General features: G+C 38.9%; 1 protein-coding gene across 3 annotated transcripts in view; it reads right to left on the minus strand.

Moving 5' to 3' along the window:
* The window catches only part of LOC138703349 (NPC intracellular cholesterol transporter 2 homolog a-like), an 85,734-nt gene extending 59,203 nt beyond the window's left edge, over positions 1 to 26,531 (minus strand). For all 3 annotated transcript variants that reach the window (XR_011333122.1, XR_011333123.1, XR_011333121.1), the window contains exon 1: positions 26,354 to 26,531. The gene's annotated coding sequence lies outside the window, so the exon portion shown is untranslated. The remainder of the gene's footprint in view (positions 1 to 26,353) is intronic.
* Positions 26,532 to 27,183: the final 652 nt, after the last annotated feature.

Raw genomic sequence — 27,183 nt, forward strand, 5'->3', positions numbered from 1 at the left:
GTCCGTTAATTGTTCATAAGTAATTACATTTTGTAAATTTCTGAGAAATATAAACTGAAATAAAAAAGTCTAGACATCTGCCCTTTTATTCTGGTGATTATAGCAGTTTTAGTAGTGCAGTGTAATTGCTAAATTCCATATTAAGTATTTCATTGTCAAATTTTTTACACTGCTTTATACACTCTGGAGACGAAAGTAGTTTAAATGTTACAAACATACTTATCTAAATGTCTGAAAGAATAAATTACTTTTAAATCAATAGATGATGATGTATTTCCTAATCGCTTGTTAGAGAGTACATCTGTCATGTAGTAATGTAGTTAGGAATTCTTCTACGAATGCCTTGCCTTTTTTTTATATGCCAGTGTTTCTTCAACAGCTGAACAAGCCACTCCTCACTACTTCGAGTAGCGTGTGTGGTTTCACGACACGAAATTGGAACGAACGTTGGGAACATATTGTTTTTATCCTACCTACATATAAAAGAAATTCTATTTGTAGAAGTAAAAAATTCAATTCAAACGCAAACTTACTAGGCACTTGGTCAGTAATTGAGACTCGTTCAGACATGGTTTCTTGTAAATAGTTCTTTTAATATCTCAATATCCGGTAATTTCATCACTATAGAATTTTGTTATTGTAGGTTTAATTTGTAATTTAGTAAATACAAAAATATTCTTTGTTCTTAACTTCTATGATAAAATGTCTAGCTTTCATTAATCAGGTATTCTTGTCGTACTTTAATTTTTATTGTAATTGTAATTGTAAATTTAATATTAATTGTAATCTTATTGTTCATGTTATAGTTGTAATCCCCTGGTAGAGGGGCAGAGAAGGCCTGACGGCCTTATCTCTACCAGGTTAAATAAATAAATCTAAAAAAAAAAAATCTAACTGCTTTCTACCAGTACTGCTGTAAGCCTCGAGTTGAAAATGAGCTGTATGAGGAGATTTTTTCTTGCCCCTTCTGGCTGTAACTTCTCAATCTGTCAAAACACAGAGCGCCTTGTTCTTATTTCTATTTCGTTACTAAGGAATTAGCATGTTGATTAGAGGAAGAAAATATTGTTGCTTACATCTTAAGTCTAATATCCGTGATTGGCTCCTAGTCAAAAAACTCACACGACTCAGGAAAATATTGTTCCTTGTTTTAGGACCATAACTTTGTATTTACGTATGAAAAAAAAATTGTATTTTAGTTTGTACAGGTTGGAGATTAAATTGTCCATATGCAGAAATCCCCACACATGAAAGTGCCCGCAATATATTAATGCCCACTCAATTAAATGTCCAGTGGAAAAAATGTTCCATTTATTCTTTGTCCACTAATTTTATTACATAAATATCCAATGTAAAAAAGGTCGAATATATTTTTCGTAATTAGGCCTACTCCACCTCTTTACCCTGTACCTCTGGCCGTATTTTAAACGAATTTTTAAGTTGTATGATATGTACAGGATGTTTCTAAATTAGACCGACAAACTTTGGGATCGGATAGATAATCTTCTTTCAAACAGTTTTTGTTAAGGAATCCATGGGCTGCAACACTTCCTTTTACAGCAAGAGGGGGTTTATGTCATTACATGGTTCGATCGTGCACGAAGGGATTGAAGTAATTAGGTACGTGAAAAAGTGAATAAACAAATCATTAATGTTACAGGCACAATTTATTGACCCAAACATACAGAAAAACACCAAGAAAACAAACCAAATGAAAAGGAAAAACACTCACTTCAGTGTTAAATTAGCAGTATGGCTCCATTGGTTTATTGTCTCATCACTACTAGTACTGGAGCATACGTCCATTGACTTCCAGACAAGCATTGCATCGACGACGTGCCATACTTTGTCGTACCCTAACAAAGACGCCAGGCATTTCACTACTGCGCAGATAATGCGTATTGCAAGATCTTCTTCAGAGTCAACAAGGGTTTCATTAACCACAGGTAGTAATCAAATTAGGTTAATGCATGATACCTAGGTTAGGGAATGAACAAAACTGGTCGAAGAATGTTACTGCATTGACGGAACAAAAAAACTGGGTGCACTGAAACGAAGCGTCCGAGCCCATGGGGTCCTTAATTAAAAATACAGGGATATCATTTTATTTTTACTAATATTTCCAATATTCACCTGGCTATACCTTTGGAGTAAGGGAAAAACCGTTTGCTACCCCCTCCCACGATTGGAGTTCGATGATACTGGCGTAAAATACAAACAAATCACTTTACTAGGTATAGGTGGGAAGAAAAGTAGTTCATCCATTTACGTAAACTAGGAAATATCGCATTTTTCAGTTTGATAATTTTCATTATAGGTTTTTGTTTAATCAAAATACAGTACAGTATTGACAATAAGTGTTTTTACTACGAATTGAGCTACCATTCGGACGTATTTATTATACTGTCTACAGCACATTAGCATACAATATAGAGAATGAAGTTAAATTGAAAAATAATCATAATCTGAATATTTAAACACATTATTTTGAAAATAGTGGCCGTTCATTTCGATACAGGCTTCAGTTCTTTTGTGTATATTATCGCACTATAGAATATTGCACCTAATTCCAATTAGCAGTTTCGTCCTTCGTACTAGGAACTCATGTTGAAATAATTCTGTACCTACTCTATAAAAGAGTACCTTACGTACTGTAAATTCAATCTTCACTTCTGCCCGACCGAAAAAAAAAATAAAATTACTCAGACATGTTATCTACTGTTCGTCCAAATAGTTATGTAGCAGGGTCGTGGAAAGGGGGGAAATCACGTGACAGTTAATGACTTAACGAGGCCCTTTCATTTAAGTTATTTTAAACAGTTGTATAATGTTACGTACATGTCCAATTTCTAACAGAAATTAATGTTTTCAGAAAAGAGCTGAGACAGCTCAGACACTAGCCTTTACAGACGAGCGAGCAGAAGCGAGTGGGGAAAACCGGGATGCGACGTAGGCAAACGGACGACAGTACCTGTACGAAAATATGATTCAATATTGAAAGCACTTTCGTCACTGGAAAACGCGAACATATTTCTGGAACGTACTATACTCACTAACTCAGTACTGCTTACTATGACCGCATACGCGGCCTTGGTTCTGTGTGGAGAATGGTTGGAAGTTTACTAGTGGAGTAAGTGGGAGTGAAGTACATTGAAAAATTTAGGTACAATAAAATTGAATTAAAAGTAAAATGATGTCCCTGTATTTGAAAGGTTATCTATCCGATCCAAAAGTTCGTCGGTCTAATTTAGAAACATCCTGTATATTGTATATTTTGCGGACGAATGATATGATTTTAACATAAAACTTAGTACTCTTTGTTTAACAACGACTATTTTGCAATACAGTGAATTGAAAAAAATTGGACATTTAGCAGTGGACATTTTCCCGACTGGTCATGTTCATCCATAAACATTTTTCTTTGGACATTTTACACTGGACATCTTTTCCAGTGGTCGTTTTGGACTGGACATTTTAACCTGGAAGCGTTGGTGCATATTGCGATAAAACATGTAACTTGACTCATATGTACAACTTGTATAAAAGAAAAAGTAGGCCTACTTTCATTTTGTTATTTACTATAAAAGCGGAAGATACGAGTAATACCAAGGTAGTCTGTTCTTGTAACAAGTTGGCGTCGCTTGATCTTGAGCTTGTTCACGTAAGCAAGTGGTATGGTTTCTGTACCCTCAATTTGTGTGTGTGTGGTTAAACATAAGCAGGGGCGGCCCATCCTTATGTGCTACAGTGCTACAGCACAATGACCACTTTGGCTCACAATAAGAAGCGTTCGGCGCTACCGATTTTACTTTGGCAACAAACCCAGCATAACACCCTGTCATAGATTTCGCACCATCTGAACAAATGCTTCCACAGTGAGTCCAGTCTATTGAATTTTCACGAAAGTATTCGTCGGTTAACTTGAATACGAGTATATCTCCTCCCGTAGTTCTCTCTTTCAAGGGTTTGCAGAATAGTAGCACCTCTTCTACAGACTCCCCATTCTAGATGTATTAGAATATAACGGACGAAAAGTAACAAAATGGCTAAGTGGCAACATCAGTCGATTCAAGTTGAATCGCAAAGGAAGGACTGGTACGAACTTTTTCCAAAATTTCATTTTCGACAATTTGCCATGTCTTTAATCCGGCGGTTGATCGTATTGTCGGATAATGGTACCATATTGACTTTTTTTGTGAAAAATTCTCCAAGCCTGCACTGTACTACATCGTTTATACATGGCCGCACTAAATCTTCAGCTATTGAATGAGGTTTTGCAGTTTAAGCTATTTTGTAGCTAACGCGATAAGACGCTTCAAGAGCATTCTCATTGTCACGTTTGCAGCGGATACAAAAGTAATTAAATCATTTTTCCACCTGTTAGCTTTTCGAATAAAAAAAATCAGCAGATTTGTTTACGTGGGTGGGGTGTTAGTTTATAAATGGCGTTTAAGTAGAGAAGGTTTCAGACTACTGTTAGCAAGAATATCGCCACAAACAACACACTGTGGTTTTGGACAGTCCTTGTCACCTATATATGAAAATCCAAACCTAATGTAATTATCATCGTACTATCTTTTCTAAAACACACAGTTCACTTTTGTCGGATTGACACACATCACTAGAAGATGAATGACCTGTTGACACAACACTAACTAGCGATTTTGTTAAACCCCGTTTCCCTTCCAAACTTTCACTTTACCAGTTATCCATTTTAATGTGGACAGAAATGATTCTGATACACAACTGACAACTTACTGCATTTGCCACAAGGAAAGAAGAAATAGGCTATTGAAAATACAAAATTAAATAGAAGTTTGTTAAAATTCCACATTAACATCTAAAATCAAAGGTCTGACTGCTATGTAACCGTTCCTTAGTCGGGTCGCGCTATTGTTGTTAGTATTGTTAGAACACAAAGAAGCTGCCAGACTAAATTTCCATTGTAGCGAAATCAAATGCATTCCTAAAGCTGGGTCCACACTATGTAACAAAACACGTTATATAACTACAGCGAATGGGTAAATAACTAGGAATTTTTATGACTATTAATTTTTTATATTTTTTTATAATAAAAAATTCTAGTAATTTACTTATTAATTTTACAGCAAAACTTTATACCTAGTAAGCTTTGATTCCATGTATGTAAGGAACCATATAAGTGAAAATCACTTAAGAATGATGTCAATTGTAGTGCAAGCGACTTTCTATATAAAGCGGTTCAATATTTTAATAAAATGATTAAGAAAATGCAGATCACGTATCATAGGCGGATGCAATTTTGTACACTTGTCACTATTAAGCAGATATACCAGTGATCAAAATTTGGTGAATCTATCTTCGTAAGAATGGTAGTTATTGATTTCACTGTCGTGAACTCTTAAAACTAATGAACTTCGAGAAATTTCAATATAGTGTCCCCTTATATGCGGAAGCCGGGGAGTTTGCACGAGGAATGCAGTTGGAAATGTTTATATTTATTGTTATTTTATTTGCAACATTGTTGTTTTCATTTGTTACTTGTAATTTATTAAGTTCATGCTGCTGTAATACCTATAACTGTGACGTTTATGAAGGAGTGTATTGAACACTTAAATGTATATTTATGCTGTAATAATTATTAAATAAAGCTTTTATACATTAATATGTTGACTGACAATAATGTTCTAAAATGTAAGAAGTTCCTTTAGAAGTTTTTGCCCTTCAAATTAAAAATATCTGAGTTTTACTTTAAATATTCCGATCCCTAGCGTGTTGAAAAGGAATAACAATGGCGGCCGACTCGGTGATTGTGCTACTCTGGTATATGCACGGACTCTGTCAAAATTGAGTTAATAGTGCCATATGACAGTAGAAGGAGAGTACTTCATGTGGCTGCATTGGTTTTATGTAAGAACGAAAATTGTCCTCAGTATTCTGCGTTAAAGTTTCTGTATACTTTGGAAGAGTGAACAATGTCACATCCATCCCAAGAAAGAACGAACAATGTCCATTTTAAACACATAAACTAATGCAGACAGCTGTTACAAACTTGATCTTAGAGTCATAGCACATTGCTGGTTAGTTTATTTTTACATATGCCAATACGATCTGTATTATACAATAATAATATTATTAAATGACTGTATGATGTTTAGCTGTTATTCCATGTGACAATAAATTATATTAATTTTCATTAGAACTACTTGTGAGCATAATACAAACAGCTGTACTATTCCAGTGTTCAGATGTCTGTGGTAGGGTATTGATTATTTCCTTTATTATATTCTTATGGTACATATTGTAGTGTTTGTGGTTAGTGCAATTTATTTTTATAATGTCTGACGTTAGAGAAAATGAATTATCCGGACCCATTCCATGTTCTGTAAATTCAAGGAAGAGAAAAGTTACAGGACGTGTTACAGATGCATAAAAAATTCGTGCTATGAGTCATATTATGGGAGAAGACTGTAAATGTTCTCGTTTTCCGTGTTTTCAGAAAATAAGCCAAAGTGAAAGAAGCGATCTTATTAAACATTTCAATGAATTAGCATCATATGACAGTAAAAATGCTCACTTTCAGGACTAATTTCGGTACTTCCTGTGCAAAGAAGAAGATCCAGAAAAACACAAGCCGAAGCTGATTTTCATAATTTTTCGTACAGATATAAAATGCGAATAAACAAAGATGGGCAAAATACTGATGTTCCCGTTTGCTATAAACCATTTATTGCTCTACATGGAATAACAGGCAGATGTTTAGTCACTTTGAAAACGTCATTGGCTACTACTGGAAAAGCCCACACAGAAACAAGAGTTAAACATGGAAACAGGCCTCACCAAATGATTTTATGTAAAATTTGTCAGCACATTCAATCACTTAGAGGTCAGAAATTCCACTAATCTCGTCATGATAGCCGAAGATTGCATCTTCCAGAGGACTTGAATATTTCTAAGCTGCTTAAGTTACACTTAGAAAAATTTCCTGCGAACCCTGTGTCTTACGAGCAATACAGAGTAATTTTTGTCACTAAATACAACATTAGCTGACATTTCACATATTACATCAGAAATTTCCAATGAAAGTAAATTAGATAATTTTGAGAAGGAGAAACAAAATTTGATTTGGAAGAATGAATTGCACAAGAGAAAAGGAGAGAAGTTTTATGAAGTAAAACGGGCTGCACGTCTAAAATCCAGGAAGTCAGAGTATAAAGAGGCTATCTGCATGGATTCCAAAAGAATTACCAGTTCCAAACTTTTCAACTATTGAGGGCTATTATCGTCGACAGCTGCCCTTTTATTCTTGTAACATACATACGGTGTCAACAGGAAGATTTGTTTTCTACATGTATGACCAAAATATTTAAAGTAAAGGCTCTGATGAAGTTAAGTTATGGCACCACTGTATGAATATTGTACCAAACAGCGTTGGTGAACTCCGTATCTTCTACGATTCTTGTTCCGGACAAAATAGGAACTTTACGGCATTTAGATTTTGTCATTATGTAGTACATACTAAGAAGAGGTTTGATGCTCAGTGGATCACATTTCCCACTCGAGGCCACTCGTACCTGGAATGTGACAAAAACATGGGACTTGTCAATCAGAGAGCAAGGTGTGAGTGAAGTACCCGATGACTGGAGGCAAGAGATTGCGAATTCTAGGAGGAAACCAAACCATTCATCATTGTAAACTGTAAACAGCTACAAGGTAATGTACAAGGAATTACAAATTTTGAAAAATGTTTATTCTCCAACTGCTAGAGAATATTTCAGTCTTCCTCCCACCAATGCAATGACGAGTCACAAGAAGTCAATAACAGTGAATGAGACGATTTTATAGTTCAATCTATTCATCCACAATGGAAAATTCAGTGCAATTAGATTAGTTTGTAGATTTGTTTTTCAATAATTGTTTGGAACAATGAACACTCAAAGATAAAAATATTTATAATGGGTCAACAATATTTATAACCTTTAAAAAGAATACCCTACACGAAAGTAAACATGTGCTACATTGTTTGAAAATATTATGCCTGATTCTATTCCCAACAAATATTCAATTAAATTGTGACATTGTTCGTTCTTCCCGTTTATAAAACTGTCGTGCGCCGGTCTCCGCTGAGTTTTAGTGATGGGCGAAGTTGTTCTTTTCCCGGAACAGTTCCGACGGTTCCGGTTCCGAAAAAATACTATGTTCCAAATAACAATTCCGAAATAACAGTCACCAGTGGTGATGAGTCGGAGTCGTTGAGTCGTTCAAACGAACGGTACAGTACCCTCCCTCTTCACCATAGACAAATAACACCATGCAGCTAACACTGGAGCACTCATAGGCATGACATAGTACACATTCTTATGTATAGATGGCACTGCAATGCACATTCGAATCGATTTTGGAAAATTGCTGTGCATGCGGACAGAACTCAAAAGCTTAATGTTAGTAATTACACAGCTGTTGACTACAAGGATAGAATACAACACTTTGTTTTCGTACATAAAGTTATAAAGACATGGTAGCCAACTAAAAAAAATAACATAACATTTAAAACATATGGTATGTAATTTCTGTTCTCTCTATTACATAATAAAAAAAAACAAATCATTAATTTTTATTTTTACTTTTCTTAATGCACAGTTATAATAATAATAATAATAATAATAATAATAATAATAATAATAATAATAATAAATATTACAATTTCATAAATAAAAAAGATATATATTGGCAGTACTGAAACCTGGAAACCCCGCAGTGGGTTAGTAAAATGTTGGAATCGCATCTTTACCAAAGTGTAATTTAAACTTCGCATTAAACCTCGCTCTCCAAATCAGTACTTATATGGGTAGTTTCCAACAAATAATGCTACAACATTTTTGTCGTTCTTTGATAACAGAGAAGATAGCACAAAAACTTGTGCTTGTCAGACTTAACCTCAACAAACGACATACAGACATTGTAACTAAACCACTCATTACCATTTACGACTTTAACCTTTGTATAGAATCAGCTGATCAATAAATTAATAATAGTATGCGTACTTTATGACTTTGTAGAATGTTTATAAAACAGAATTAGTCAACTAATGGTGAAATAAACCATAAAGCGGGAATGAATATTACAGATTATTAAATACTTACTATAACATTACAGATGATTGGCCAGTCTTACAAATGTTGATATTAAAGTTCGCGCCACCGCAAGGATTTCAATTTCCATGCGCCCCCCTCCAACCACGTGAGAGTATCAAGTACCAACTTGATCCAACTTTTCCAAGTACAACATAAAGAACAACGAGAACAGTGTAACTGCAGCTGTCGTTGGTTCATCGGAACAAGCTCCGACGTTCCGACTGTTATCTCGGAGTCGGAACATACCGTGTGCAACGCGGTACTGCGAGCCCGCAACAGCTGGGCAAGTGAGCAGCTCGGAGTCGGAACACTGTTATTTCGGAACAGGAGGTTCCGACCTACTGTTCATTTTTGCAACAGTTCCGAGGGAGTCGGAACATACCTTGTGCAACGCGGTACTGCGAGCCCGTAACAGCTGGGCAAGTGAGCAGCTCGGAGTCGGAACACTGTTATTTCGGAACAGGAGGTTCCGACCTACTGTTCATTTTTGCAACAGTTCCGAGACCGGAACAGTTCCAAAATAACTGTTGTGTTATTTTTTACCCATCTCTACTGAGTTCCCTCTGCTGAATGCTGTGGTCACAGGTATAGAGAGGGGAAACGGGAGTGACGGGACAAGATGGGCCGAAGCTTATTGGGGTGATGATGGAACGATGTTAGGCAATTGTCGTGCGCCGGTCTCCGCTGATGTCCCTCTGCTGAATGCTATAGTCGCAGGTTTTGAGAGGGGAAACGGGAGTGACGGGACAAGATAGGGCGACGTGTGTGTGTGTGTGTGTGTCTGGGGATGATGTTGCGATGTTGAAACGAAAAACTCTGCTTACAGATACAGATATTTTTTTCAATAATTAGTTCCTCTGCTCGGTCTTGGGCCGGGAAAACGGGAGTATCGTTAAAAAAACACTAATATTGAAATATATGTTCCTGTGCCTCTGATTCAGACTGGTTGGAGAGCTGACGGAGCTAGGACGGGAGATATAAGAAGTTAGGGGTAACGGGAGTAAACTATACGTTTCAAGTCCTCGAACTTTAAATTTAATTTATCTCAAAATGATTCTGAATGGACCTTGTTCGTTATTCCCGTGTACCCTTCAAATCTCATTGGTCGTTTCTATCTGAATCACTGAAGTATTTGAATTAAAATTATATGTTATAACAACCCATTGTTGATAAACCATATATTAAGCATATAATAGAGTTTTCAGTGTTAAATCACTTGTATCGGCTTTTAATAAAAATTGAAGAACTCATTTTATATCTGAAAAATAAAAGTATTTTAAAAAATATTAAAAAAGTGGAAAAAATTTGAATGGTGTGAAAATTCCTACATTTTGTTTCATTCTATCAAAAAATCCCTCAATCCCTTTTCGATCAAAAAATCCCTACGCCGAGGGATATAAATCCCTCAACCTGGCAACACTGATAACAGATATGACAACTTATCTCTTAATCCTGTGAAATATCGATAATCGAAAATGTATCTCTAATCGAATCAATATTCATCTGAATCTAATTTTACGCGCGTTGAAAATGTTCGTGTGTGGTGTATCGGTACGAATCGGTGAAAAAGAACTAAATATTTGTGGTAAACACAATAGTTACACATCCATAATGAGCTCAGCATTGCATTTTGTGATAAAAGTTTTACAGTTGATTAGTATTCAGTTCAATGTAGGTATGTGAAATATTTGCTAAAATGTGTAAGCGTATACATCGTGAACTCCCCCTTCGTCGGGTCCTAATTCAAGATGAACATTCTCCGTTATGGTAAGTAAAGCTATTTTTGTGTAAATAATACGTAATATTATTTTGCATTCTATTAATTTCAAATTGAAATATTGACTATCTGCCAAGAGGGCTATGCAGTCTATAGTCTATACAAAACTATAAAGGTATTGACAGTTCCCTTTCTAACACGAGGGAAGGGAGCGATGTTGTCATGTTGTGCGGTGCGGCTGATTGCGACGCCCGCTTGCCGTGTCGGAACTAAGCAGCTGACGCGAACTCGTAAATTTATATTATACGGACTCTTTGATTATATAAATATAATAATAAATAAAAAAAATAATAAAACAATAGTAATAATAATAATAATAATAATAATAATAATAATAGTAATAATAGTAATAATAATAACCCCCAGGGTAGTAGCACAGTCTAATACTTACAGTCGTGCAACTTCAACACTTTTTTTGCCAACATTCGCGACACTAGCGCCCAAGCGGCAGGCAAGGCACTGGTCATAGGGTTGATACAGCCAGCACGTGCTTTAAAGGGATGCGAGATGTTATAATAACGTTTTAATCATGCGTCGGAATAAAGGCAATGTGTGCAATGACGAAAATTGCAGTAACAACAAGTTTAAATCTCCGAATTTGTCGTTCTTCAGATTCCCTAAAGACCAAGAGAAAATCATAACTCAGTCATAACCAATAATCCACGTTGTAGGTAGCCTACGTATTGTGTTCTATGAAACATTTATTACTTATCAGTTACCTATTTGTATGTCAGGAAGGACAGTTTAAATAAAAACAAAGTAAATACCTGTTACAGTATATTATTTTTTTGCAGAGATCATATGTGTAAATGTGTAACCATTCCGATTTTGGATAATATATCTACAGTTTTTAATGCAAGTAATTTCATAATTTTTGTATTCGTGTTTTTTTCTTTATATTTTTCAAGAATATTATATAGCATTCAAGTAGGTATCATGGTGATAATTTTGCAAGAATTCATGGAGTATAGTAATCCTTTTGCAAAATATTCACTTCTTGAATAAATCCAGACTGTGTCGATAAATTTCTGACGTGTTGGTGTAGATTCATGTGCCAGACTTATTAAGTTCTCAAGAAATAAAAGAGCCTTTTTAAATTTAATATAAAAAGCAATCTTTTCTGTAATAATTTGCATGACTGTTATTGGTGTTGATTTTACATTCCCAGTGATTATTTGAGCCGTTCAGTGCAGAAGTGGTGTAAGTCAGAATCAGGTAATGAGGTTTAAAGTAAAAATTCTGTAAAATACAGCGCAAAGTAGCAATTAATATATCCTTCGTGCTATTCACTGACAATTAATAGTTTAAATACATTCAATATTAACTGCCACTTTGCGCTCTATTTTATAGAATGTTTACTTTAACCCCTCATTACCCATTTTTGACTTACACCACTTCTGCTCTGAAAATAAAATTAGGCCTACATTTTCTGAGTTAATTGAAGTTACAATTTTTTCAACAAAATTGTGTGTTCATTTATTTGTTCTCACCTACGTCATATTAACAGTAAGTGCATGTAAATTACGTATTATATAGGAAGGATAAGTTAAAATTAGGCATTATGTGTGAAAACTGGAAATGTAATGTAAAAAGCGGTAAAATTACCATACCAATTTAAACCATAACATCAGCACTATTTGTGACTCAAAATAATAAAGAAAATACTGGTTCTTAAGAAATGGAAAAATAATGAACTTCATATTAATATTTAAATCCTCCCCTTTTCTTTATTTTCAAGTTTACCTCAGCGGCCGAGTTTACCCCAATTTGCGGTATGCAAAATCGATAATTTCTCAGGAAATAGGGAGAGCGTTCACCACGCGATGTACCCTACAAGATATGTCCTACAATTTTGAAGATACTAATTTTTACTCTTCTCACAGGAAATACAAAGTTCCAATGATTTATAAATATATTTAGAAATGAATTGAATTAACCGACCACGCACGAACAATTATATTATTTCAAACCATGATACGCTATCAGGGCCATGATTCAGTTGTAAGGAGCAGAAAGAATTACGTTTATTCCCAGCTTCTGAAACTTGTAGATTAACTGCGTGTGAAATTCTTCCAGGATTCTAAAGTAGAATTAATTAGAACCATATACACTTATTGTATAGCATAAACATATAAAATAAATTACGCAAAACCCGTTTTCTGATGTGTTATCATATGTCGTGTGCACACTTTTAACTTGCCTGCCGCTAGAGGGCTACTGTCGCGCCAGCTGTCAAATGTTGGCATATTTTATACGTATGAGTTGCGTGACTGTATCTATTAGACTGTGGTAGTAGTACAAGAGGAAGGCCAAAAAATACATGGAAGAGAACAGTTTTGGAGGAAACTGCTAGGGAGGGGGAAAACATGGAGCGAAGTGAAGAAGTTGGCTACAAATAGGGTCCGATGGAGGCACTTTATGAATGCCCTATGCTCCACATGAGGAGATACAGGAGTTTGAATGATTGAATAATAATAATAATCATAATAAAAAGTAATAAAGTAGTGACTGAATGTGAATATGGTACAGGAAAGATGATAGTGATCCTATCCTACAAGTTGTTGTTTAGTCAACTGTCCGAAGAAGGTTTGAACTTCATAAGTGACATCAGTAAGGTGTCGCTCATGAGGTAACTAAGTCAAGTGATAATGGGTTAGGGTGGCTAGTTCCTTTCACCTTCCATTACATATATCGCTGTCTAGTAACATAGTCCACTAATAAGACTGAAGAAGTATACAAACAATTGTTATTCTTCTGACACATATCGGATCCTACAAGCGGGATAATAAATTAATCCCTTCGAAATTATATCGTTAATTGGAGTTACTCGTACATTGCTCAAAATATGGACAGTGATTTTAAAAATTCACGCAGCCAATATGTTGACTATACTTAAGTAAAAGTTTGTTTTACAGAACCATGAGGAATGATGAGAAACAAGAAAAATAGTGTTAGTTCTTGCATTAATGTCTTGTGGCCATTTACTTTTTATATATTATTAAAATCTAAATTCTTTATGATATTGTGCAGAGAAGAAACACTGCAGTGGAAGATTTCGCATTAGGGCTGGGGACGCAGCGGTTCGGTTCGGAGCAGTTACTGTGACGTCATTACTCAGTTGACCGAGTACAGTACAGAGTACAATTTTGTGGCGGCAGATTTAAAATTTAGATAGATTGAGTCGATTTTAGAATGTACTTTGAAAGTGAAACCAAGCTTTCGCTTTGGTTTGCCAATTGACGAGAAAAAAGTGCTTTTCGTCATTGCAAAATGCCGGTTGCAAATTTCATTTGCGTGATTACAACTATTTGCGGAGTTATTTTGTATGAAAGGCCTATTTGTGTTGTTATATATGACAGACGAAATAAAATTGATAAAATAATTTATAATGCTAACAGCTAATAAATTAACATGTGATGTAAATGTTAAACGCTGCAGCTAATTAAAAAAGAAGATAGAAAGAAACGGGCTCCATGAAGCTCTGCCTAAAACACTTAAAATAACACAGAGAATTATTTACTATTACTGAAAGTGGATAAATAATCAATAAAACGTGGAATCTTAAATTGAAGAACATAATGTTTATTTATTTTATAACATGACTAGCTTCCATAGAACCATATTATCTTTGATGAAGAGTGATATTATTGATAAATTAAAATAATTACGTAACATAATTCGTACAAATAAATACAAATAAATTTATGACTGATGAGGTAACACAAATATAATAAACACAAATGGAAGAAAAATATAATGCACTTCTTTTTTTAACATATTTTAATATTAATCAAACACTCTAATATGATGATGATAATAATAATAATAATAATAATAATAATAATAATAATAATAATAATAGTAATAATACTATTACATTATAATATAATAATAATAGTAATAATATTATAATATAATAATAGTATTATTATTATTATTATTATTATTAATATGTATAGTAATATATTCAGACTGTCAATGTTCATTAGGTCCACTTGACAGGTCATATAATAGGATGAACTCCTCTTCAATACTAGAGGCCTTTCAGCCCGCCTTGGGGATAAGGAAATAATTTGTCCTGCAGCAGAAAATATTTAAATACAACAGTACCAAACGTTGTTGTCTGCTAGAATTAAGTAAAACACGCAAACTGTGTTTGAATGTTTGAGCTGACCGGTAACGGCTACGGTTAACGGAGTAACTTCGGTGCTCCGCTGCCAAGCACATAACTCAACAGTTCTACTCGCTCCGTTCCCAGCTCTATTTCGCCGCTTATAGCGAAATTTGCATCTTTTTTAATGTAGTCAGTAATATAAAATATACACAAGCCGCCGAAATAACTACGAAAACAACAGCAACGACAGACCACCAATATTTTCTGTGACATAGTAACGAAGATTAAACTCTTCCGAACAAAGCAGCTGGCTACCACGTGCTGGCTGTGAAAGAGTCGGCAACGCCGACCTGTCACCATGGGCTCTGGTTGCCATGGCGACGTCTTGAAGCCGCTGAACTGTCAATACCTTTCTAGTTTTGTATAGACTGTAGCATATACAGTCGCGAAGCTCATTACGTAGTAAATATGCATCCATAGATAGTTGCTAACCACTAGGATCGCTAATATCGCCTCATTACAGACAATGCGAAACAGTACCAACACAATCTATTGTTCCTAGCATCCTCACAACCCCAGATCACATATAGATAGCTCATTCCTATGTTAAAATCGGTTGCACTTTGAAGAGAACAACCGCCAGGATCGCCACCCGTCCGCCGTAAACGAACACGAGATGGCAGTACTGTCACTAATGCAATTCAAATGGGAGTTATGACGTGACTCCTTTTGTAACAACTAGATGGCAGCATAGTAAACCTGACAAAAGTTGTTACCGTCAAAGCCTATAAGGCCGAGCAATCTGGGTATATATGTCACAACTCTAGCTTCGTGACTGTATGTACAGTCACGAAGCTTGAGCTAATACTGTATATACTAGACTGTGCTATTAGACTACAGCCTTCTTGCTGTCGGCTACAGCTACATTTAAACGCAGACAACTGCTTTCTTGCCATAATAATAAATTCACCTAACCTAAGTTATTTCATTCTATTACAATTTTATTGACATTTCTAGTGACCTGAAGCGTTAAAGGACAATGTCACTAGGTATACATTTGAAAGTTGCATAGAAGTCTTTTGTCACCGTTCGTAAATCATTATTTAAACTTTTAATATACGTTTACTAGTATTCAGGAGCGTAGCGTGGCTTTCGAAGCAGGAGAAGCAATCAAGATTAAGTTAATAAATTATTCTTGAAAATCATTAAACTTTTAATTTTATATCAATAATTTAAGAATCATAGATATGTGAATAAGCAAAAGTAGTACTCTACTAACAGTTTTACCTTAAGGTCTATTGTTCATAATGCAGTGAATTATTTTTAAATGGTCTGTTTAAAAGATAATAGATACTGGCATTCTCCGATTATTATGTTTTCTATTACAGTATCCATCGAAACACATAAATGAATTTCTTTATAGGCTAATTAAAAAAATTACATAATTATGTAGTTTCCTTCTAAGGTTACCTAAATACAATAGTGTATCAATAAATTTTTATACTTTCATTATTTGGTAAAATACTAGCCCATCATGACGGCCTCTTTTATTTTTCTCCATTCAAAAATTGCCGTATTTTTTCTTGGTTTTTCAGAAGTGAAAATACTGAAAATGGTTGAAAACAAATTTCACAAATGGCTAAAACTGTGTAATTCCTATGAAAAAATACGAAACTTAGTTTTCACAATCTACGTAAACATTATTTTTTTGGTCCTACAGAATATAGGATAGAATATTAATATTAATTAGTTTTCACAAACGTAATACAATAATTCTACAGTATTTATACAGGGACATCATTTCATTTTTACTAATATTTTTAATATTAACCTGGCTATATCTTTGGATCAAGATTGAGAACCGCAAACACCGTTTGCTACCCCCTTCCACGACTGGAGTTCGATGATACTGGCGTAAAATACAAACATATCACTTTACTCGTAGGTATAGGAGGGAAGAAAAGTAGTTAATCCATTTACGTAAACTAGGAAATATCACGCTTTTGACTTTGATGATTTTCATTAGGTTTTTGTTTAAATCAAATGCAGTACAGTGTTAACAATGAGTGTTTTTACTCATGAACTGAGCTGTCCATGTGGACGTATTTATTATGCAATGTATATTATACTGTCTACAGCACATTAGCGTACACTATGGAGAATGAAGTTAAATTGAAAAATAATCATAATATGGATATTTAAACACATTTTTTAAAATGGTGGCCGTTCATTTCGATACAGGCTTCAGTTCTAATGTACAAATTATCGCACTATAGAGTATTGTACGTAATTCCAATTACCAGTTTCGTACTTCGTATCAGTAACTCATGTGGAAATACTTCTATACCTACTCTATAAAAGAGTATCTTACGTCCTATAAATTCAATCTTCATTTCTGCCCGATCCGAAAAGATAAAATTACTCAGACATGCTTTCTGCTGTCCGTCCAAGTGGTTATGTCGTAGGTTCGTAGAAAGGGAGGAAATCACGTGAAAGTTAATTACTTAACGAGGCCCTTTTATTTAAGTTATTTTAAACAATTGTATGGGTATAATATTACGTAGACGTCCAATTGTGAACAGAAATTAATGTTATCAGGAAAGAGCCTAGACAGCCCAGCCAGTAGCCTTTACAGAAAGGCGAATAGAAGCAGGTGGGGGAAACCGGGATGCGACGTAGGCAAATGGACGACAGTACCTGTGCGAAAATGATTCAATATTGAAAGCTCTTTCGTCACTGGAAAACGCGAACATATTTTTGGAACGTACTGTTTATTCTGCACGTAAAGCTACTATGACTGAAATAACTACTGAAGCTTTCCTGGCGACGTGATAATTCGAAATTTTCTCGGGCTTCCAGCCAGGTCATAAGTTGGTGATCCACCGACGTTTCGAGGATGTTCATCTTCCTCATCTTGAGGGTTAAATGCTATCTGAGGCAAAATCGAAATCGAAAAATCGAAAGAGAATTGGGAGGACAAATTTAAAAGGTACGCAAATCGCGTCCTTACAAGGTGTTGGGGGCTGTACAAAACTAAATATGTGAGCTCCAAGCCTGTTGGCCACTAGTCTCACTCCGGGTTACGCTGCTCCACTGAAGGAGCTCTAGAAAATTTTGAATGGGAAAGCCGAAATTTGACGTAACCTCTTAGGTACCACATACGCGAGGGGGACGGAGAATTGATCAAGTGATCACGGGACAGGGCGAGGAGGAGATGGCTGGTGTTTGCCGGTAGGATGGCAAGACGCTGTCAGCTGTTCGATGACAAGGCATGTGAAGGCCGTCGGAAGAAGCGCCGTGAAATCTAAATCTGCAATTAGGGAGGTCCCTGTCCTTTCAAATTGCGACTAATTGAGTGACCTCGTATATTTAATAGACAATTAAGAGGTTCTAAACTAGGGCATACGTCGTTTGCAAGAAAAGGGGAATATATATGGGGGAGGGCATATAGGTCCGTGGCCCATTTATTATAGGACTCATCCCGACATTTATCTTACGCCTTAGGAAAACCACGGAATACCTTAGGTAGGATAAGGTGTCTCATACAAGAGTCTAGCCAATTTGGCTATTATGTAGGAGCTGACTGTTGTCACGAGCCTTGTTGAATCGTCTCAATTTAGAGATCAGCCATTTGGCTTTATGGTGACTCAATTATGAAGAGAGGGGAGAGATGTAATTATTAATTAATTTAGAGTAATTAGGGAGATTCATGGGGATATGAGTGCAGGTCCGTGGCCCATTTCTTTTAGGGCTCATCCCGACATTTGTCTTAGCGCCTGAGGAAAACCACGGAAAAATCTTAAGCAGGATGAGTTGTCTCAATTTCAGAGACTAGCCAGTTGGCTCTTAGGTAGGATGACTCTATGAATCGATGGATATATACTAGCCCATTGGCTCTATGATAGTTCCATCGATCAGCAAATGTAGATATTGTTAGGGAGGGATTTTATTTAGCCCAGTTAAGACAAGATCATTTTAAAGCGGTTGCACTATCCAAGGAGTCTCATGGAGTTGAGTCGTGGCTACCAAAACCTGGGAGTAATGCCAGCCTCCCTGTCCTCCTGTCTCAGTAGTATAGCTAATGGACCTGTCTGGTGTCTACGCCGTAACCTAGGATCATACTGGCCGAGGCCAGATATGAGCGGGTTGGGGTTAGCACGAGCTTCCGCATACAGGTTCCTAGCCAGTCGAGCAATGAAGTCGTCTATGGTTGGCAACTCTAGTTCATCATGGAACTTTCTTCTCGAGGCGACTCGAGGGAGATGGGTAATGAGTCGAATCACCTGGTTTTGGATAACTTGGAGTTTACGGAGATGGGACACTGCCGCAAACCCCCATGCGGGTGCGGCATAGGTAATGACAGAGCGAATGAGGGCCTTATACATGGTAAGTCCTACCCCCAGGTTGTCAGGAGTTAAGGCCGCCAGAATGGGATAGTGTCTAACTATCAGCCCGTTGGCCTTACGAAGAAGGGATTGGATGTGATCTCGGAAGGTGAGATGAGAGTCCATAATGATCCCTAAATATTTAATTTGGTTCATCCACGGCATTTCTCGTCCGAAAAGTGTGGGTGGTGGTGGTATGTCTTCGAGCCTCGCTCTTAGTGAAAAGAGTATGGCCTGACATTTCTCTACATTGACCTATAGCGAAACGGGAGGTCATTAATGAATATATTGAGAAGAATGGGCCCGATAATGGAACCCTGTGGGACTCCTGCGTGAATTTCACGGGGGGTGGAGAAACTAGTGCCTACACGGGTTTTGAATGTACGGCCTAGGAGGTAGTTAGAAATGAGGCGTATCATTCCATCTGGGACTCCCATGCCCAGTAACTTTACGAGGAGTCCCTCATGCCAAACCTTGTCGAATGCTCGCTCGATGTCCAGGTAAGCTGCAGCTACTATACGCTTCGTGCTCATAGCCCAGGTAATGTCCTCCGTCATGCGGAGTGCCTGGAGTGTAGTGGAACGTCCAGAGTGGAAACCGAACTGCTCGTTCCTAATTTGGGGCAACACTACTTCAGTGAGGCGTCTATGTATGACCCGCTCCGCCAGTTTGCTGAGACAACTGAGGAAACTAATAGGCCTATAGTTGCTTGGATTCGTCTTATCCTTTCCGGGCTTTGGAAAGAGAACTACGTGAGCCTCTTTCCAGGGAATGGGATAGTGACCGGAAGCCAAGATGTTATTAATTATCTCTGCTATGCGCTTCATAGCTGACCTTGGGAGATGCTGCAATATAATTCCTTGGATACCGTCGGCTCCTGCGGCCTTATGAGGGCCGAGGCGACGAATGAAATGGGCGACCTCGTGGGTGTTCGTAGGTCGTATCCCATTTTCCGGCTCCCTGCTAAGGAGGTCTCGAACCGATTCCTCAACAGCTCTGATATGGGGCAAGTTTAAATTTTGTTCCACGGGTTGAAAAGTGGTCTCTAGAACGTCTGCCAGTGCGGTAGCCTTCTCCTCAGGAGTAAAGGCCGTGACATCTGGACCGTCTACTAATGGGTGTATAGATTGAGACGGATTGGACAGACTTCGAGATACACGCCAGACATCTGACATGTTTCTGCTGTCCATCGTCTCAACCTTGGATTTCCAAGCATCCACGACCGTTTCGTGGACCGCCTCACTGATCCGCCTGCGCAAGCGGTTCATTTCTATTCTATGTTCATCTACTACTACTACTACTACTACTACTACTACTACTACTACTACTACTACTACTACTACTGCTACTATGTATTACCACGGTGTGATTGCTCCCACCGTATAAGCCTGTTTTAGAGTCTTAAATGCTCTCTTCAATCTGAGAGTTTGTTCTTGGATTACTGTGGATTTCATTACAAGCCTTCACGGACTGTCGCAGCAAGAATAGCAGGATCCGGTCTTGATGGTCGTTGGTTCATGTTGTTGTGTGCGGAGGGGGCGGACTCTATACTTCGCCGTCTGCCAGATCTACCCACAGCATGTCCGCTACCTTGTTGTCTTGATGCAGTTCTGTCTGTCGTCTATGTTAAGTCAGTGTTATTTAGTGGTTGGCGGTGATTGTTGGGTTGGTCGTCCAGTGCTTAGAGTATTGGCCCTTTTGAGGGCCATCTTGGGTTAAGGATAGGTATTAGTTATTGACTTGGAGCTGTAGGTGTTCGGTATACTGTTGGTAGAGATAGGATATTGTTATGTCTGGGTTTTGTGGGGGGTGGTTTGAAGATATGTTCATCTAACCTAGTACGCTTATTTATAGTGCCAGAGGGAGGAGTCAGCCGAGTCTAGGCACTGAATGAATGAATGAGTGGGGAGAAGTGGGAGGAGAAACTTTAAAGGTACGTGAAAACACGTCCTTTTTGCAAGGGGTGAGTTGGGGCTGTGAAAAACTGAATATGTGAGCTCCAAGCCTCTTGGCCACTTGTCTCACTTCGGGTTTCGCCGCCCCACTGAAGGAGCGCTAGAAATTTCCATCGGGTAAGCCGAAAATGGACGTAACTGATTAGCTACAACATACGGGGGGGGAGGAGGGGCAGAAGTACAGCGACCTGATCCGGAGGAGAGACGTGATGGAGGAGAAGTCTAGGCACGAAACGGTGATAGCCAGTTTGGCTGTTTGAAGATTCGAACGCGTAGGGATTAATCTTACAATAGCCAATTGGCTCTTTGATGATTTTTCTCAGATCAGGAGACCAGCCAATTGGCTCCTTGATGACTCCAGTGATCTGTACAAGGGGACGATTGAACCCTGCCAGGGCCCGAGTTCGATGTGAACAATCATTAATCTTGAGCCGTCACCAATGTCTGGGGAAGTAAATGCAGGTCCGTGGCCCATTTCTTTTAGGGCTCATCCCGACATTTGTCTTAACGCCTTAGGAAAACCACGGAAAAACCTTAGGCAGGATGAGATGTCTCAATTTTAGAGACTAGCCAGTTGGCTCTTAGGTAAAATGACTTGATTCGATGGATGTAGACTAGCCAATTGGCTCTATTACAACTCCATCGATCAGCAAAACGGATTTATTGGGGACGATATGTTAGCTCAAGTTATTTAACCATCATAACGGTATTAGCCAATTGGCTTTTTGATGGTTTCTGTCAGATCCGGAGACTAGTCAATTGACTCTTCACTCCGTAGACCTGTAACAGGGATAGAATGGATTTATAGCCCGAGTTAGAGCAGGCCATTTCACAGCGGTTGCTTATTAGATTAAGTCATGAATTAATAATCTACTACCTAAATCTGGGAGTGACACCTGCCTCCCTGTTTTCCTGTCTTAAGAGAATAGCTAGTGGACCTGTCTGGTGTCTTCGCCGTAACCTAGGATCATACCGGCCGAGGCCTGATATGAGCGGGTTGGGGCTGGCACGAGCGGCCTCATACAGGTTTCTAGCCAGTCGAGCAATGAACTCGTCTACGGTTGGCAAGTTTAGCTCATCGTGGAACTTCTCTCTCGAAGCGACTCGCGGGAGATGTGTTATGATGCGAATCACCTGGTTCTGGATAACTTGGAGTTTCCGGAGATGGGTCACTGCCGCGAACCCCCATGCGGGTGCGGCATAGGTTATTACAGACCGAATGAGGGCCTTATACATGGTAAGTCCTACCCCCAGGTTGTCAGGAGTGAAGGCCGCCAGAATGGGATAGTGTCTAACTATCAATCCATTGGCCTTACGAAGAAGGGAATGGATGGAGCTGTGCGCCGATTATCTGTTATTAGTGCGGACCGTGGCGAGAACGCTGCCGACGTGTCGTCTTGCTTTGTGCTGTCAGGCTGAATGACCTTGGGTCTCACGGTGGGCTCGGCGGACGAGTTCTCATGTGTCCTTCCCTGTTGACGGCCCGTCGTCCGGGCGGTGAGATATTTAATAGCCGGTGCCCATGCCGTGCTTAGTTGGAGACCCGAGTCCCGTTTCAGGTTACCGCGTTCCGCCGCTATGGCCAGGGTTTCTTTTACTCTTCTATCCCAATAGCCCGAACACTTCGTCAGGACCTCGGTGTTATTGAAATTAGCACTATGGGTTTTTTCAATGCAATGTTCAGCCAATCCGGATTTTTCGGGCTGCATTAATCTGATGCTTCTTTGATGTTTCGGAAGACGCGTCGTTATTGTGCGTCCAGTCTGTCCAATGTAAGCCGCATCACATTCACACGGGATGCGGTAGATCCCTGGTACTCTGAGGCCTAGATCGTCTTTTACTGATCTGACTTTATTCCTGATTTTCGGCGGAGGTTTGTGGATTGTTTTTATTCCATGTTTGTGGAGCAGTCTGCTTATCTTTCCCGACAACTTCCCTGTGAATGGTAGACAGGCTGTGGCTGGTTTTTCCGCTTCTAGTGAGTCCGTGATGGGCTGCTGCTGCTGCTTCTTGCGTCTTGCTCTATTCAAAGAGGCCGTGATGTCTTTAGCCAAATATCCATTCTGCTGGAGGGTGAGCTTCAAGTGTTGAAATTCAGTGTCTAATTGCTCCGGGTCCGATATAGAGACTGCTCTATGGGCCAGTATGTTAAGTATGCCCATCCGCCGAAAATCAGGAATAAAGTCAGATCAGTAAAAGACGATCTAGTCCTCAGAGTACCAGGGATCTACCGCATCCCGTGTGAATGTGATGCGGCTTACATTGGACAGACTGGACGCACAATAACGACGCGTCCTCCGGAACATCAAAGAAGCATCAGATTAATGCAGCCCGAAAAATCCGGATTGGCTGAACATTGCATTGAAAAAACCCATAGGGCTAATTTCAATAACACCGAGGTCCTGGCGAAGTGTTCGGGCAATTGGGATAGAAGAGTAAAAGAAACCCTGGCCATAGCGGCGGAACGCGGTAACCTGAAACGGGACTCGGGTCTCCAACTAAGCGCGGCATGGGCACCGGCTATTAAATTTCTCACCGCCCGGATGACGGGCCGTCAACAGCGCAGGACACATGAGAACTCGTCCGCAGAGCCCACCGTGAGACCCAAGGTCATTCAGCCTAACAGCACAAAGCAAGACGACACGTCGGCCGCCTTCTCGCCGCAGTCCGCACTAATAACAGCCAATCGGCGCACAGCTCCTCGGCTGACTCCTCCCTCTGGCACTATAAATTAAGGATTGGCTAATACCATTATGATGGTTTTCCTCAGGCGTAAGACAAATGTCGGGATGAGTCCTATAAGAAATGTGCCACGGACCTATATGCCCTTCCCCATATATATTCCCCTTTATTATAAACGACGTATGCCCTAGTTCAGAACCTATAAATTGTCTATTAAATATACGAGGTCACTCAATTAGTCGCAATTTGAAAGGACAGGGACCTCTCAAATTGCAGCTTTAGATTTCACGGCGCTTCTTCCGACGGCCTTCACATGCTTTGTCATCGAACAACAGATGACAACGTCTTGCCATCCTAACGGCAAACACCAGCCAGCTCTTCCTCTTCCCGTTCCGTGATCACTTGATCAAATCTCAGTCCCCCTCGCGTATGTGGTACCTAAGAGGTTACGTTCAATTTCGGCTTCCCCTTCAAAATTTTCTAGAGTTCCTTCAGTGGAGCAGTGTAACCCGGAGTGAGACTAGTGGCCAACAGGCTTGGAGCTCACATATTTAGTTTTGTACAGCCCCCAACCCCTTGCAAGGACGCGATTTGCGTACCTTTTAAATTTGTCCTCCCAATTCTCTTTCGATTTTTCGACTTATCGTTATGATGATTAAATAACTTGAGCTAACATATCGTCCCCAATAATTCCGTTTTGCTGATCGATGGAGTTGTAATAGAACCAATTGGCTAGTCTACATCCATCGAATCAAGTCATTTTACCTAAGAGCCAACTTGCTAGTCTCTGAAATTGATACATCTCATCCTGCCTAAGGTTTTTCCGTGGTTTCCCTAAGGCGTTAAGGCAAATGTCGGGATGAGCCCTAAAAGAAATGGGCCACGGACCTGCATTTACTTCCCCAGACATTGGTGACGGCTCAAAATTAATTATTCACATCGAACTCGGGCCCTAACATAATTCAATCGTCTCCTTGTACAGATCAATGGAGTCATCAAAGAGCCAATTGCCTGGTCTCCTGATCTGAGAAAAATCATCAAAGAGCCAATTGGCTATTGCCGTTAAGATTAATTCCTACGCGTTCGAATCTTCAAACAGCCAAACTGGCTATTACCGTTTCGTGCCTAGACTTCTATCACTCCTCCTAGTTGGTATCATCGCGTCTCACTTCCGGATCAGGTCGCTGTACTTCTGGCCCTCCTCCCTCCCGTATATTGTAGCTAATCAGTTACGTCCATTTTCGGCTTACCCACTGGAAATTTCTAGCGCTCCTTCACTGGGGCGGCGAAACCCGAAGTGAGACAAGTGGCCAAGAGGCTTGGAGCTCTCATATTCAGTTTTTCACAGCCCCAACTCCCCCCTTGCAAGGACGTCTTTTCACGTACCTTTAAAGTTTCTCCTCACACTTCCCCTACTCATTCATTCATTCATACCCTCAGATATCATTTAACCCTGAAGATGAGGAAAATGAACATCCTCGAAATGTCGGTGGATCACCAACTTATGACCTGGCTGGAAGCTCGAGAAAATTTCGAATGCGGTCTTGGATCTGTGTGGAGGACGGTTGAACTTCATTAGTAGAAGGGGTGGGAGTGAAGTACATTCAAAAACTCAGTTACAATAAAAATTGAAGTAAAAATAAAATGATGTCCCTGTATTTGTGTGCATATTCACGAAAAAGCGTATGTGCAAAGGCAGCGAAATTCGAGATGACGCCGAGATCTAGTAGGCTCTGAGGATGGTGTGAAGAAACACCGAAACAGCTGTAAGCCGCACATGCTTACACAATTAACACGAGTAAGATCGCCATTTAATCAATTATTTATATTCAAATGTCAAAAGTAGTGTACGAAAGATTGAACATGGCATAACTTTTTGGTTCTGGCTATACAATTTTTTTAATTTTAATTTGATAATTTTAGGAGACATACTGTAAAATCATTGCGAACGAAAGTCTATTGCGGCACGCTACAAATTATCCACTCGGACTGTACTGTGGTCCATTTGTACGTTTCATAACAATGATACTAGCGGAGGAAAACGTTATCGCCAGCCAACTCATTCATATAGAGCAACAAATGGCTCGTCGACTGGCATTGTCAGCAAGGTCATTCGCCAGAATCGGTGGTTCCAACTTTTTTTTGTAGAGACTGGATTAATTTTGCACACGGTAGGGATCGATGGCGGGCTTATGTGAGGGCGGCAATGAACCTTCGGATTCTTTAAAAGCCATTTGTAAGTAAGTTATATTAACGAAAGCTGATGTCGTATGGATGTAACACACTGAAATCAGTTCGGAAACGGGCAGGGTTTTGAGTCCGCTTACCTTACATCCACCTTGACATGATGCACCAAAACCGGAGGGGCACTGCACGCGCTGAGGGTCTTCGTGTTGTGTTTCCGGTTACTAATATACACTACAGTTTTTGGCACATTGGACGGAAGTGGTGGCCATGATATTTCATCGCGGTGGGCGAATTTCACAAAAGGGGCTGTCTGTTCGATCAGCGGGAGCGAGGGGGGTGTAGTAGGTGTGTATCTTTGGAGTTCTCGGAAGCGACGTTAACTGTGATGCTGCGGGGTTTAAACATAGCCGTGTCCTGCCGCTGCCAGCCACCGGTCAGTCCGCACGAGTTCTACTGACGAAATACGCTGTGCAGAAGCGTTGTGATGTACAGTTACATACGTAAGTAGGGACCGGATTTTTATGTAACATCAAGGTGTGAAATATGTACATATTTATGTAAGAAAAATAAGCTGAATATGTACCAAAATATGTAAAATCATGAAAATATTTAATATCAATATGTGGCAGGTATAGGATAGGTAAGACTCTCCAGTTGTAATTTCATAGAGCACCCGACTTTCTTATCGCACACTTGACACATTACTATTTTTCCATCTGTAGTGAAAGCTTCGTTCATCGCAATCCATGATTTTATTTTTGTCGTTAGGGTTGAAGATACAGGAGCCATTTTAGTTAGTTAAAAGCAGTACATAAACTCACTTGCACTTTGTACTGTAAGTACTAAAACTAGAGAACTGAGTGAAATGAATGACACAACAGTACTGCAAGCAATGTTAGAATTAGGAGAAAATAAGAGGAGATGTGGGATACATGTATATTAGCTGCTCCCCTGTAAGAAACAAGTACCT

The sequence above is a fragment of the Periplaneta americana genome, chromosome 7 (genome assembly GCF_040183065.1).
Source record: "Periplaneta americana isolate PAMFEO1 chromosome 7, P.americana_PAMFEO1_priV1, whole genome shotgun sequence".
Taxonomy (NCBI): domain Eukaryota; kingdom Metazoa; phylum Arthropoda; class Insecta; order Blattodea; family Blattidae; genus Periplaneta; species Periplaneta americana.